The sequence below is a fragment of the Pongo abelii genome, chromosome 5, assembly GCF_028885655.2.
Source record: "Pongo abelii isolate AG06213 chromosome 5, NHGRI_mPonAbe1-v2.0_pri, whole genome shotgun sequence".
In the NCBI taxonomy this organism is placed as follows: Eukaryota; Metazoa; Chordata; class Mammalia; order Primates; family Hominidae; genus Pongo; species Pongo abelii.
In genome coordinates this window covers 158,192,211-158,206,494 of record NC_071990.2, presented here as the reverse complement: position 1 = coordinate 158,206,494, position 14,284 = coordinate 158,192,211, and the positions used below count along the sequence as shown (strand labels likewise).

The 14,284-nt window shown below is 40.9% G+C and overlaps 1 long non-coding RNA gene across 2 annotated transcripts; it reads left to right on the top strand.

The window, feature by feature from the left end:
• The first annotated feature begins 1,391 nt into the window (after positions 1-1,391).
• LOC134761621 (uncharacterized) lies at positions 1,392-13,229 on the top strand. 2 transcript variants are annotated; one of them, XR_010140535.1, is made up of 6 exons: positions 1,392-1,429; positions 4,141-4,207; positions 5,290-5,390; positions 6,631-6,734; positions 7,428-7,619; positions 12,928-13,229. It is a non-coding gene; the product is annotated as an uncharacterized LOC134761621 (long non-coding RNA). The 2 variants fall into 2 exon arrangements; XR_010140536.1 differs by lacking the exon at positions 12,928-13,229 and adding an exon at positions 8,444-8,721.
• The last annotated feature ends 1,055 nt before the right edge of the window (positions 13,230-14,284 follow it).

Genomic DNA, 14,284 nt, shown 5'->3' with positions numbered 1-14,284 from the left:
GGAGCTGAACAAGAGTTTCCGCTTTCTGGTTCAGGCTCCCTTGGCCATGTAGTGGTCATTCCTGTTGGTGTGGCCTGGGGAGTGAACAGGACCTTCTAGAGTGACCAGGGCTCCTGATGGTGTAGCCGGGCATGTCTTAAAAGAGAGATCACTGATTGCACACTGCACAATACCACACTCAGCTCCAAAAGCAACACTGTCTTTTTCCCACAACTAGTTTGCCCTACACCCAGGACTACAGCTCAGTTCTCCTAACCACCGGCTCAGTACCTTTCCCATTGACATGACTTTGCTTTTGAAGATAGCAACCCAAGTGCTCTCTCTCTCTCTCTATACATATATGTGTGTATATATATATATATATATATATATAGCTTTTACTATCTGCATGGGTTCATTTAAGTTGTCTCTTATTTTACCTGTAAGATAAGACTGCCTTCTGGAAAGAGGAAGTCCAGGAAGAGTTAGGTCAAGAGAGAAATATGAATGAATGTGTTATACCTGGCTTCATTCACTAAGTAGAAGGAAATCTAGTCCGATGGGAGGGAGGAAATAGAAAGAGAACTGAAACCTGAATTTAAAATGGCACAGTTTGTTCCTTCCTTAACAATAACAGCAAATTGAAGTAGTTTGGATACTAGAGGATCAAATGTGAAAATCATGATTGGATTCTTCTAGGAGAGAAAGGTGATGTGAAGGCATTTTTCTCATCTCTTCAATTATTCACCCAGGTGAGGGCTCTGCTAAGGCCACTGAGACATGGTTTTCATGGGATTATGGAGAAGGAAGCCCGGCGTTTGTGTTTTGATTATTCTTATTTTTTCTTGATGTTCTCTCTTTCTGTCTCTCTGTTTCTCTCTTTCTAATTGTATTATGGATGGGGAATCAAAATATAAGGTAACTGCTGCAATGGTTTCTTGATGTTTTACAGGCAGCCACTATAAGGCCACCGTTACAGAACCACCATTTCCTAAGTAATCCTAGCCGCAAACTCTGTTTTTCTTCAAGTGAAGGGTAATCTTTGGCCCGCAATTTAGAGCTGGCATAATATGGTAGGAAGGGTCCTGGATGCAGAGTTGGAAAATCTGGATATTGGTGTGGGCTCTACTACTATTTTGGGTGTCTGTTTATACCTTATTGTTTTGTTGGAACTCCCCCACCCCCAGTCCATGGTGAAGAGGGAGCCTAGGTGGTACATGCTCTTGGCTGCAATTAATTGCATCATCATGCCTGAACTTCAGTCCCAAGATGAGCCAATCAAACAATTTGCAAAATTTAAAGAGACATGAGACCTGTGTGTTAGGCATTGAAGCTGGAAGATGGGATCAGATTTTGGTACCACGGCAACTCAGAGCCACATGCAATCTGAAGTTACAAGGGACAAGAATTAGGAGCTTGGGAGACACTCAGGAGGAAGCAGAGGGGAGAGGTTGGTGGCATTCCACTTCTTGCAAGGTCCCACTGAATCCTTTTAGAGTCCCCTGTACTCTTATAATAAATCTTCCTTTACTAAACTCCGTTAGCTTGAGTGGGTCTCTATCGCAACTTCAAATTCCCTTACTCAGACATCGTGTGACCTTAGTTGAGCCATTTTGTTTCTCTAGTCTCAGTTTCATCTTGTATAAAATGAGGCCATTGAATTAGATAACCTCTAAGGTCCCTTTGGGTTTCAGGAATCTATACTTTTAATGTTCCCTGTTAGTGGTATATGAAGCCCTGGAAACCAGAGGATGCTGGGAAAACCTGCTCTTCTCTTTGTTCTGCTGGGGCTGCATCAGATGATGGGGTCAGAACAGAGGAACATCCAGCGCCAGTCAAGGTTATGCCTAAAAAGAAAGATGCTGGCTGGGATAAGAGGCACTCCCTGCCAAACTAATCTGTGATAGGCTAGATTAAAGCCTCCACAGGCTGGTCCTGCTTTGATTCTCCAGTGGACTCAGACGAGATCAGAGAAAGTTGTTGGCAGCTCCCGAGTATTCTCACACTAAATGAGCAGTATAGAGTAAATACAGCCTTGTTGATTGTACATCAATCTGATGGACTAACTGTGGTACAGTAATTAAGCCAAAGAGAACATTCAGAAGTACTTATTGCTATTTGCTGTCTGCTCAGTCCCCAGAGTCCTACAATAAATAGAACCATAAGTTTAATTAATACCTGCAGGTCTGATTACCCATTTAGGATAGGCTGTAGTGGACCAGAGGTTAAACTTCCAAAGACATCTTTGTGTGAATGATGTTGAAGATGTCTGCATTTGCCTGTAGCTGAAGTCTGCAAACTATGTCCTGCTAAGTCCTTGGGGGTCTACCAGAGGTGGCCCCCATGGAAGGTGGGTACAGTGACAGGGAAGTCCAGGCAAGCAGCAGCGCCTGGTTAAGCCTCAATTACACTTGCATTTTCTTTGCTCTGCAAGTTTTGAGACTTTTGGTGACTTCCCCTGCTGCTCCTAGTGTGGTGCCACATTTCTTTTTTTTTTTTGATATTATAATTTGTTTCTTTCTTTCTTTCTCTTTCTTTCTTTCTTTCTTTTCTTTCTTCTTTCCTTCCTTCCTTTCTTTCTTTCTTTCTTTCTTTCTTTCTTCCTTTCTTTCTTTCTTTCTTTCTTTCTTTCATTCTCTTTCTTTCTTCTTCTTCTTATTCTTCTTCTTTTTTTTTTGGCAGAGTCTCACTCTGTCACCCAGGGTGGAGTGCAATGGCATGATCTTGGCTCACTGCAACCTCCACCTCCCGGATTCAAGCAATTCTCCTGCCTCAGCCTTCTGAGTAGCTGGGATTATGAGCGCCTGCCACCACACTTGGCTAATTTTTGTATTTTCAGTAGAGACAGGGTTTCACCATGTTGGCCAGGCTGGTCTCAAACTCCTGACTTCAAGTGATCCACCCGCCTTAGCCTCCCAAAGTGTTGGCATTACAGGCGTGAGCCACTGCACCCAGCCTGGTGCCACATTTCTGTCAGCACATGAGGAGGCTGCTGTGCCTCTCCTCATTGCACCCAAATCTAGTTTCCAAGGGTTGAAGCAGGTAGAGGAGTCTGCCAAGTAGCTGAGACAGACACTGCCCTGGGATGCAGATTAGTAACCATGAGGCTCACTTCTCCTCGATTACAAGTGGGCTTGGTCCAGAGCCATTGCTCACCAGGGGCCAGCGATTATGGTCGTAATTGTCATGGAGATCTTCACTAGAACACTTACTTTGGTTTTTGTCAATCTTCTTGAGAGGATGTGGATAAGGAATACGTAACCCACAGCATTGCTCCGAGATGACATGACTCCAGCGCTGAGCTTAGGCCACTGCCTGGCCTGTTGAAGTGTTCACCCAGCCTTAGCTTGCAGGTCAGGATCATGCTAAGTGCTCTCATTCATTGCTTCATTTAATCTTCACAGCAGCAATAATTGGGATTGCCCTATTTTATAGAGGAGGAAACTGAGGGCCTGGGGGTTTATGTAACTTGCTGATGATCACAAAGCTGGGGCTCCAGTGCAGGTCTATCTCACTCTCAAGTCCATGCCCTTAACAATCCACATGACATGTAGGAAGACTGGGAGTGTGTGGGGCTGCTGCCTTCTGAGAGCTGAGTTGAGAGCCTAGAAGGTGAGAAAGGGCTTCCTCAGTTGGCAGGGAGAGATGAGTTTGGGTTGAAGGAGGAGCATTCCTGGCTAGATAAACTTTTCCAATAGGAGACCAAGAGGCTGGAGAGCATTCCTGTGTACTGGGGTTGGGCCAAGGGCAAAAAATGTTTTTACAACAAGAAAATTAAAGGAAAAAGGGTATATTGAGGATACAAAAAGGTAAAGACTGAAAGAGAAAAAATGTGTTTATAACAAAAAAAGAAAGGTGGAGAAAGGAAAGACAAAAAAGAAAAAAGGAAATTGAGTTAAGGGAAAAACAGAGCTGGAGGGAGCAATAGACAATGAGAGGAAGGCAAAGGGTTCAATTGGAACCCAAGGACAGAGAATGGATTGTCTCAGAGTAAACACACAAATGCCATGTGGATGTTAACAGTGGCGATATTTAATGACTCAGCCCCCTGCTAGGCCAGGCTTGATTTTCATCCAGGGTTTATGCCACGTTTAATAAAGCCAGGGATGGGACATGAAGCCACACTCTGCATCTGGGAGAAATGTACTTGATTTTCTGCAGGAAATGCTGCCTTTGGAGCCAACAACTATGGATGTGTTGTCCAGAGGAAACCTGTGGATCAAGCAAGGTTTGGGTTTATGTCTTGTGAGCACTTCATTAGTGAGAAAGGATTACTCAGAAACAATAAAATGGGAAAGTTCCTATGAACTGTATAGCAACAAGAGTGAAAAAACATTAAAATATTTATAAATGTATCAAACATGTTGAAACACTTGAAATAACGAAAAAATATCTAAATAAACAGGATTCTGTAAGTTTGTTAGATCTGCTTCAGAAAAATTACTGATAAAAGCCAGGCTCACTAAATTGAGAGACGTGTCTGGTGGTGACCCGAAGCCATTTCTGAATTCAAAACCAAATTTCTGTTACAGAATCTACAATGGTTCTTTTGACAATCAACTTTCTGTTGGCTTCAAAAGAAACTTGCAGATATTCTTACATCATCTCCTTTCTAGTTTCCCAGAATTAAAATTGAGATCCTACTTATTTACAAATGAACAGGTCAACCTTGTAAATAACATCATAACATATACTACTAGAAAGAATACTCCTTATTGCTTTGAAATCACCAACCACCTGGTGCAGGCACCTAGCGCTAAGGTGGGTGGGGCAGGCAAGGCCACGATGGCCAGGCTAATCCTTTTTTTTTTTTCTCTTAAGAAATCAGATCAATGTATGGTTGATACAGTTAAGTGTCACATAATCAATTGAAAAACTAAGGCAAAAGAAAAAATACCTTGTTGATTGTACTGTAGCAATAGAGTCTCATTATGTAGATGTGGTCTGAGTCTACACAAGTAAATGTAGTGAAAAGTGAAGAGGAAAATTGAGGCAATTTCCTGAATTATTCAAGGGAAAAAACTCCTCTTGCCTCAATTATTCATATGGTACTTTTCTTTGAAAGTGAGGAGAGTGGGAGAGAACGGGAGGGAGAAAAGAAAGAAAGCTTGATTGCGTTAATTCTCCACTTCATTTTGTAGATTAAGGCACATCTATAGATGTTATTACTCATCCCTGTGTACCGTAGTTTACTTCTTGACAAAATATTACTTTGCCATTGTGTATATGCAGATTTTACCCACCCTATGTTTTTCTCCAGTTAACTGGTGAGAACTTGAACTGACACTATCCTTTTTCCCCCATAAATAGGATGCCTACAAAAAGACTAATTTCCCAGTAATCCAACTTATTCCAAACACTCCACCCACAAGGCAGCAAGTGAGGGAAAAAATAGAATTCTGCTTGAAGATGTAAGTCATATCACCATCCAAAGATCTATTCTACCTCCCTTTCATTGATAGGGAGAAATAATCAGTGTTTGAACCTAGAGTGGAAAATTTTCAACAAACAATGGAAATGTCCCCAAAGCTCACCTTCCAGGGCCACCCTATGTGGTGTGCAGGTAGAGCATGGAAAACTGGAGGCATTTCCAGGGCCACCCTACGTGGTGTGCAGGCAGAGCATGGCAAACTAGAGGCATTTAATATTTGTATACTTATTAGGACAAACTTCTGGCAGAGAGCAGTTACCTGTCCTGACAAAATCAGAATTTATGACAAGAAGTAAAGTGTCTTCGGAAGGGGCACCATTTTCTAATTCACATAAAGTTGCTGTATGGGCTAATGGTAGCTCTGGTTGTCAGTTATCTTAAGATTTAGAGAATGTGGTCTGGATCCAGGGAGGAGCAGTGGAAATGATTTGGGAAATCACGTGGGAAATCAGTGGCTTGGGAAATAAACCAGTATTAGTCCGTTCTCATGCTGTAATAAAGACATACCCGAGACTGGATAATTTATTAAAAAAAAAAGAGGTTTAATGGAGTCACAGCTCCACATGGCTGGGAAGGCCTCATAATCATGGCAGAAGATAAAGGAAGGGCAAAGGGATGTCTTACATGGTGGCAAGCAAGAGCACAGTACATGGGAACTCCCTTTATAAAACCATCAGATCTCATGAGACTTATTCACTATCACAAGAACAGCATGGGAAAAACCTGCCTCCATGATTCAATCACCTGCCACCAGGTTTTTCCCATGACATTTGGGGATTATTACAATTCAAGGTGAGATTTGGGTGGGGACACAGAGCCAAACTTTATCAAAACCTTAGAAGGAGATGCTAAAGGAATAGGGTTAGAGAGCTAGGAAAGAGAATGTCAGACAGAGAATTCACATTGGTCTTCCGGAATGTGAAGGTCTGTGCGGGCATTGGTTTGTGGCTCTTGTTGGTGTCCACCAAAGGAGAGTATGAAATGAAATGGGCTTAAATTAAATGGACTTAAAATATATCTATCTATGTTACATAGAATTGCTGAACTGGAGCTTTGCTATGAGTAAGTCCTAATATGGCATTCATTCCGTAATCAAGTAGGAGCTTCTTAGAGAAATGTTTTTGCTGTTAGTGTCTGTGACCTAGTGTTACTTTGCATGATGTAAGAGAACTCAGAGAAAAGCTCAAAGCACTAACAGTGATGTGTCCATATAACCCAAGGCTTTTCAGTCAACTCTCTCTAGCTCATAAATCAGCACTTCTCCAAGAGTGTTATGAACCCTGCACCCTCCTTGTCAATGCTGATTTCTGCACCCACCTCCCAGGTAGGCTAAATCAGAACTTTTGGTGGGTAGGGCCATGGACTCTATATTTTCTCACGTATCATTGTTTGAAAATAACTAAACTATAAGCTGTTTAATGACATGAATTAGATATTCATTTTTATATCAGACTCTCAAAAAAGTACTGTATATGTAGAATGAATCTCTTAATTATTACTGCACTGAACTAACAATAAGGTAAATTATAAGGTTATGATATTTAAATGATTTTATACTAGTAACTATAATTTTCTGCAAGTTTTAGGATTATTATGTAAATGTCACTTTGTGGGTTTTTGAAATATCAGAAAATTATGAAGCTTATTAAGAATATACTGTAAGACCTTGATGACTATTAAACATAAATAAAACTTAGTCTAATGCAAAAGTCTTCTATTCATGAAGATTTGCTTCCCAGCATTTTTTATGTTGACAAATGCATTTTCTATATGGCAGGGAAAGGAAGAAATCAAGGGATTTGTGTATTTGTCAGTGAATAAGCTGTACTGAGTCCTGGCAGGTGGTGCCTGACTGATACAAATCCTGAATTTGTACTTCTGATAATATTCAAAAAGTGGGACAAAACAACCTTCCAACCTTAGAATAAAATAGCAGGAGCTATGTCAATCAATAGCCTAGAACCCGGCTACCTGCCCTCCTGCATGATGCCCTCCTTCTTCCTCTCCCTTCACTAAGTTACCATCTGGAATAGAATTCAATAGTGATCCACCAATGGACAGTTTTTGCTATGAAGGAGGAAAGACAGGACAGATTTGATTACAACAAAAGCATCCCAAGAATGTGTCCTGCATGAGCTCTTCAGGCTGTGAAATCTTGAACTTCTACACCCATCCTTGGCTGGCTTTTTCCATGTGAGGCCATATAGAGGTACTACCACCCTTGCCCCGCTTCAGTCCTCCTCTCGCCCACCTGAGTTTCAAGTGCAATGGAAATGTGCTTAGTTGATGGTGCCAACCCCTACCTGCACAGCCACAAGGCAGAGGTGACCCATGCAATACATTCAATCAACACTGAGCCCTTATTAACCACTTCAACTTTCTACCTCACCAACAGTGTCATCTGTGGTAGCAAAACCAATTGCATAAAGTCTTTTTTTTTTTTTTTTTTTTTTGAGATGGAGTCTTGCTCTGTCACCGAGGCTGGAGTGCAGTGGTGCTATCTTGGCTCACTGCAAGCTCTGCCTCCTGGGTTCACACCATTCTCCTGCCTCAGCCTCCCGAGTAGCTGGGACTACAGGGCCCACCACCACACCCGGCTAATTTTTTCTATTTTTAGTAGAGACAGGGTTTCACCATGTTAACCAGGATGGTCTCGATATCCTGACCTCATGATCTTCCCGCCTCGGCCTCCCAAAGTGCTGGGATTACAGGTGTGAGCCAAGGTGCCTGACTGCATAAAGTCTTTTCTAGTGGATTCTTCAGCTTCCTGTTCTCTACTGATGGCCATAGACTCTTGGGTGGGCAGAGGAGTGGGAAGGGGTTATTGCTAAGGGTCCATGAACCTGTAACTCCTCATCATTCCACCCCACTAGGATTTAATGAATCCTTCCAATGTGTCAGACTGTGTGGAGTATGGTATGTGTAATAGGTTGAACCATAGAAACTGCCATTCTTATAGGTAAAAAATGGTTGTTTATGTAAGCAATTTTCCATGATCAACCTAATACATACCATCTTACTTCATCTTTGAAGTAACTTATGAGGTATTACTAGCCTCATTTTCCAGAAGAAGAAAGCTGAGGCTCAGAGTGATCAAGAATACCCAGCCAGAACGTGGAGTCTGGGACTTCTGTCTCCACTCTGTTATCCACCAGCACCCTTGGGCCCTATTGCTTGGCTAGATGGGCACTCTGCATGTATCAGGCATTGTCTGTCACCTGAGTCACTACATGTATGACATCATATGTCTATTACCAGTCTCAAATATACATTAAGAAAATAAGATTTCATTAAAGTATTTTCTAAATTCATGGTAGTGTTTTTGAAATTAGGCATCTTGTCAATCAAAGAGTATGCAGAAAAATTGTCCCAATATTTCATGGGTACAAAACACTGATTCTGCCTCAATCCCAATCCCACAAATCATGAAGCCTTGATACCTTTCTTGGGGGAAGTAGTCTGGAGCTTGTCCCCTGGACCCCATTTAGCAGGGGTGTGTCAGCTTATGCCTCTAAACGTCCCTCTTCCCTCTGAACTGCTTTGAGCCTCTGTGCTGATGAAAAGGTTCCGAAGATTCAGTGGGATAATTTACACCAAGAGCTGAGGTGTGGTGCTCGACCCAGTGCCTGCAGCAGAGTAAACCCTTAGGAAATGAGCAGTGTCATTATCTGGCACATTCTGATGACCTAAGAACTCAATCAGTACTTTTGAGTTGGCTTGTACTATAATCAAGCTTTTCGACCTACCTTTTAGCCTTGTGGCCCATCTGTTAATCCCATCTCAGTATGTTTCTACGGTGGGTATGAACACATAAAGTGGAAAAATAGACACTGGAGACTCCAAAAAGTGTGAGGGTCAGAAGGGGGTGAGGGACAAAATATTACCTTCTGGGTACAATGTACACTATTCAGGCGATGGGTATACTAGAAGCCTAGAATTCACCACTATGCAATATATCCATGTAACAGCTACACTTGTACCACCAACTCTATATAAATAAAAAATAAAAACGTTTCTATATATTTTCTCTCTCTCTTTCATCATCTGCAATCGTGCAGACCAAACTGCATGTCACTTTGAAGTTCTTATTCTAATTCCCCTTCTCCACTTTTTTTTCTAGACTGGGGCCATTTTATTTCTATAAAATGGCATACTTCCATGTGTCAAAAATGGCAAGATCTTGTAAGTGTGCAGTAGATAGATGACAAGTGTACACTTCTGCTGTTTAACATATGTTGCTTCCGGCTGGGTGCGGTGGCTCACGCCTGTAATCCCAGCACTTTGGGAGGCCGAGGCGGGCGGATCACGAGGTCAGGAGATTGAGACCATCCTGGCTAACACAGTGAAACCCCGTCTCTACTAAAAATACAAAAAAATTAGCCGGGCGTGGTGGTGGGAGCCTGTAGTCCCAGCTACTCGGGAGGCTGAGGCAGGAGAATGGCGTGAACCCGAGAGGCGGAGCTTGCAGTGAGCAGAGATTGTGCTATTGCGCTGCAGCCTGGGGGAGAGCGAGACTCCATCTCAAAACAAAACAAAACAAAACAAAGCAAAACATATGTAGCTTCTAATTTTTTTTTTTCATGAAGGTTGAAGTTTGCTTTTATTCAACTGTTTTCACTGACGAAATATGCATCATGGCTTATCTGGTGACGATCCGTTCTTAGGCAGATCACGGGCTTTCTGCAGGAAATACTTCCAGTTGTTTGAGGAGGGCATCAAGGTACTAATTCCGGGTCACCAAGACTGAATGCTTAAACGAGGCAACAGAGCTCATAAAATGATGGCAGCTTCGTGACTGTTGGCTTGCAGGCTCAGAGTGGTTTTCCTTTAGGGTGGGTAGAAGGAAGTATTGATTATTAGGTTTCAGTTTCTTCCATTTAAGGAAAAATGGAAAGGGATGTGAAGTAACTCACAAGTATTGAGAGTGTACATGAATGATGGCCATCAGTTGATTTTATAATACGATGGCATTTGAATTGGATATGCTGGCATTGAATCACCCAAAATATGTATTTATGCATTAGATTTGTTCAAAATTCATGGTGCAGTTTTATTTTTAACAAGATTCAGGAAAAAATAAATAGTGATTCTGATTTTTGTCCTTAGGTTACATATGACAGTGATTCAGTGTGGCCCTGTACTAACGGAATTCATGTAAGATGTAAACACACTTGGAAACCAGTTTGAAAGGTCATTTATTGAGGAAAAAAAAAAATCTCCTTGAATATACAGGAGTCATTACATTGCCATTATCTTCAACAAAGATTTATTGAGCACCTACTATGTGCATAGTTGTGATTCAAGTAACCCTGATACCAGTTTAGCAATGGATTGATTTCATTAGAATGTTAAAATGAAGTTCCATTTGTGAAATACATTCATTATGTATACTTCAAAGTGTATTATTTGTACCTGCTTATGGGTTATTGGCCATTATATGTGTATTTATGTGTTTGATTATGCTTCATATATTGAAAATGTTTCAAATAGCCATGTGAGAATAAATTTCTTGTCAAGCAAATCAGAATTTTTCTCAAGAGTTCTCTCTGCTCTATGAGTTTTGTGCAGCACCTTCACACAAATACTTAATGTTTTTCTTCAGAAAGTTTACGTCCACGAGAGAATTGTCTCATGGCTTTAAATACAGTTAAAACTCAAGCATGATAATGCCTTAGACATCTGTAATTTACATTTTAGAGTGCTTTGCTATACATTAATCAGTTAATCATGTAATGTCATTTATTGGACTTTTGCTAAATGACAGGCATTATACTAGCTACCTCATTTAATCTTTCCAACTATGCTGAAAGGAAGATACTATTGTTATTCCATTTTGCAGATGAGGAAACTGGGGGACCCAGTTACTAAGTGGCATTGTCAGGGTTTGAACTTGTGTATTTTGCCTCTGCAGCTTGTGCTTTTAATCATTACATACAATTCCTCCAACTCGGGCTTGTTTAAAAAATTGGCACTGAATGTGGTTGACTCCTTCAAGGGTGAAGGTAGAGTGCAGAGGAATATAGGAACAAAAAATAATTGAGCAATCAGTTGGCTTATCTGTTGAATGTGGTTGAGCTAATGGATCAATGGAGCAATACAGCCATATCAGCCGTGGCCATGATTCCTTGGATTTGCTCCTTTCTCCTGGCTTCAGCCTGTTCCCAACCTTTGCCTGGCTAATTCCTCCTCACCCTACAATTTTTCCCTTGCACTGGCCATTTCTACATGCTCCCACATCACCCTGACTTCTTGCCCAACACCCAGCCAATCTATGCAATTTATTTATTGTGTAGACTGAACTTGGTACAGGGATGAAAAAGACATGGTTTTGTTTTGTTTATTTATTTTAATTTTCACCTTAATCAATTTTTCTTAACTCTATCAGTTTCATCCCTTAATTACATCTCAGGAAGATTTCTTAGGTCTCTAATCCTTTTCAGTTATTAAAAATCCATACCAGTTCAGTTTAAAACGTGTTCTCTACTCTCCTCCACCCAACCCTCATCCCCAGCTGGGGCCTGAGGTTTTCAGCAGGGGCCCCTCCTCTTTCACATCTCTTCCCCCCTCCTCTGGCCCTAGCTCCATTGGGTTGGGGAGGGAAAAAAGGGCCAGGAGAGCAGTGAGGGGGCCTCTTGAATTTCTGGCTCCAGCTGAAGTTCCTCTCTGGGCTAATGCTGGTTCCACTGGCTAATGCTAGCCCTGACTTCACACACACACACACACACACACACACACACACACACAACAGTGGGCTTTCTCTAGTGCTGTGAATTCTTCAGCGGGCTCTGTCCCCACTGTGCAGTTTTCTTTATGGGAGATCATCTCTTTGTGACCTCTTAGAACCCTCTTTCAGCTCCCTCCTCTGTGGAACGCCCCCCAGCCTCCTGCTGTATGTGAAAGTGGCCTGGGTGGCCAGACCAGCCCCCGGCATGGCACATGTGCAACATGGCTCAGGTGTGACCCCTTCTTTGATGCCATGCAAGAAAGAGTCATGCATCTTTGATGCACACAATAGCGGGGAACAGATTGCTCCTCTGTGTGGCAATCTGCCTTGCTGTTGTCTTCCCAGTTCTTTTCTCTCCTATCCCCACTCCACAGGGGGCCGATCAGCAGCCCTTTGCCTAAGCAGATGCCCAGCCAAGGTGTGGAGATGCCTGTTTCCCAACATCTAGGAGACATTCTTATGGAATCCCTGCTTACTTCTGGAGGGAGAAGTCATGGTACTCACCCCTCCCTGCGTAAATTGCCAGTGTCTTTCTCAGCCTTCTCTGCTCTCAGTAATCTTTTCTTTTGTAAAACTAGATTGGATGATTCTTAAGCCCTGAGGACTTACCTGGTCCACTTTCAGCTGTGTGTGTGTATGTGTAACTTATCTTTGTCCTTAGTTTTGAGTCCCAGGAAAAAGGTCACTTTAAATATCCTGTTACTTTGACAATTACTTATTTAATATACATATTCCCACTAGACCAAGTGCAGTACACCGTCTTAATCTCATTTACCCTATGATTCTTCTTGAGTTGCTGCAGGTGATAAGCATCCTGATGGGACTGAGATTCACTAACAGGAGGACAACACTGATTGCAGTATCAGGAATGATATAGTTTGAGCTGGATTATGGAGCTCATCAACTGATCCACATCTTAAATGCTCCATCTTTGGCATAAGGTGTTTGTAAATAATATGCAGGGCATTTATAAATATGATGGGATACTTAATACCAAAATTAACTATAAGTTAATTGCTGGGATAGAATAAAATACAGAAAACGAATACATAAAATCAATATGTTACCATAAAATTAAAATATTTAATAGCTTCAGTTTCTACTCATGTCAAAATTCCTGTAATTATGTTTAATATCCTTTCCCTTTTTCTGCCCACATTCTGGGAACTGTCCTATTAATAATGAAATGAGAGCTAGATAAAAAGATAAGGAAGGGAATCGAAAGGGTTGCTTATTCTTTTCTTGATTAATCAAGGAATCATTAGTTATATTTGAAGAATATAATACTATCTTTAATAACAAAAAATTAGATATATGTGTGGCAAATCAATATATGCAAAAAACTTCTTACTTAGGAAAGAGTTTAGACTTCACACTTAAGATTAAAGTTCACTGAATTTAAATTATAGTAGGAAAGAAGATTAATTCCTATTAATATTTTGTGAAAGTTTTCAGGGCTTAAACATAGCATGGCAGTTTTCCTACTATGCCATTGCGTCCTTATTCACAATGAGGCAACTTCTTCTCATCCCTGTTCCATCTCACTCCCCCAGGATGCTTCTCTTTTTTTCCAAAGTCATCAATGTGAGTTAACCATGGTGAATTTCGCTAATAAACAAGTAGGCTGTGGGCTGGGATCAATAATGGAACAGTGTCAATGTTGGTAATCATCCCAGAGTATTTCTCTCTGGTTGTATAACGTTTCTGGTGATGTCAGGGAAATGCCTGTTCCTCTGCCTCAATCTCTGAAGAGAATCCTTTTATCAATATAATTTTTCTGTTTTTAAAATTTTAATTCTTCTCCACATCTAAATTTAAGGAACATCAATTTAATTATATTTTATGTTTATTAATGTGATTTTAAAAAGCAGAGAAGACTCTTCATTTAAAAAATCATAAACCTAGTTACTTTATTTTAGAAAATGTTTTTTAAATTATGAAAGATTTCAAGCATCCACACATGAATAGTTGTTAATGTAAAGTATACATATATATCTACCACACATCTTTATTAAGTCTTAACGTGATTCCATATTTGCTTCAGATATTTTTTGGTGATATAAAACATTGGGGCAATTAATTGCCCTTACAAACTTCTCCTTGATCTCATTTTTTTTCCCATTATTATGATGAATTCAATATTTATCCTT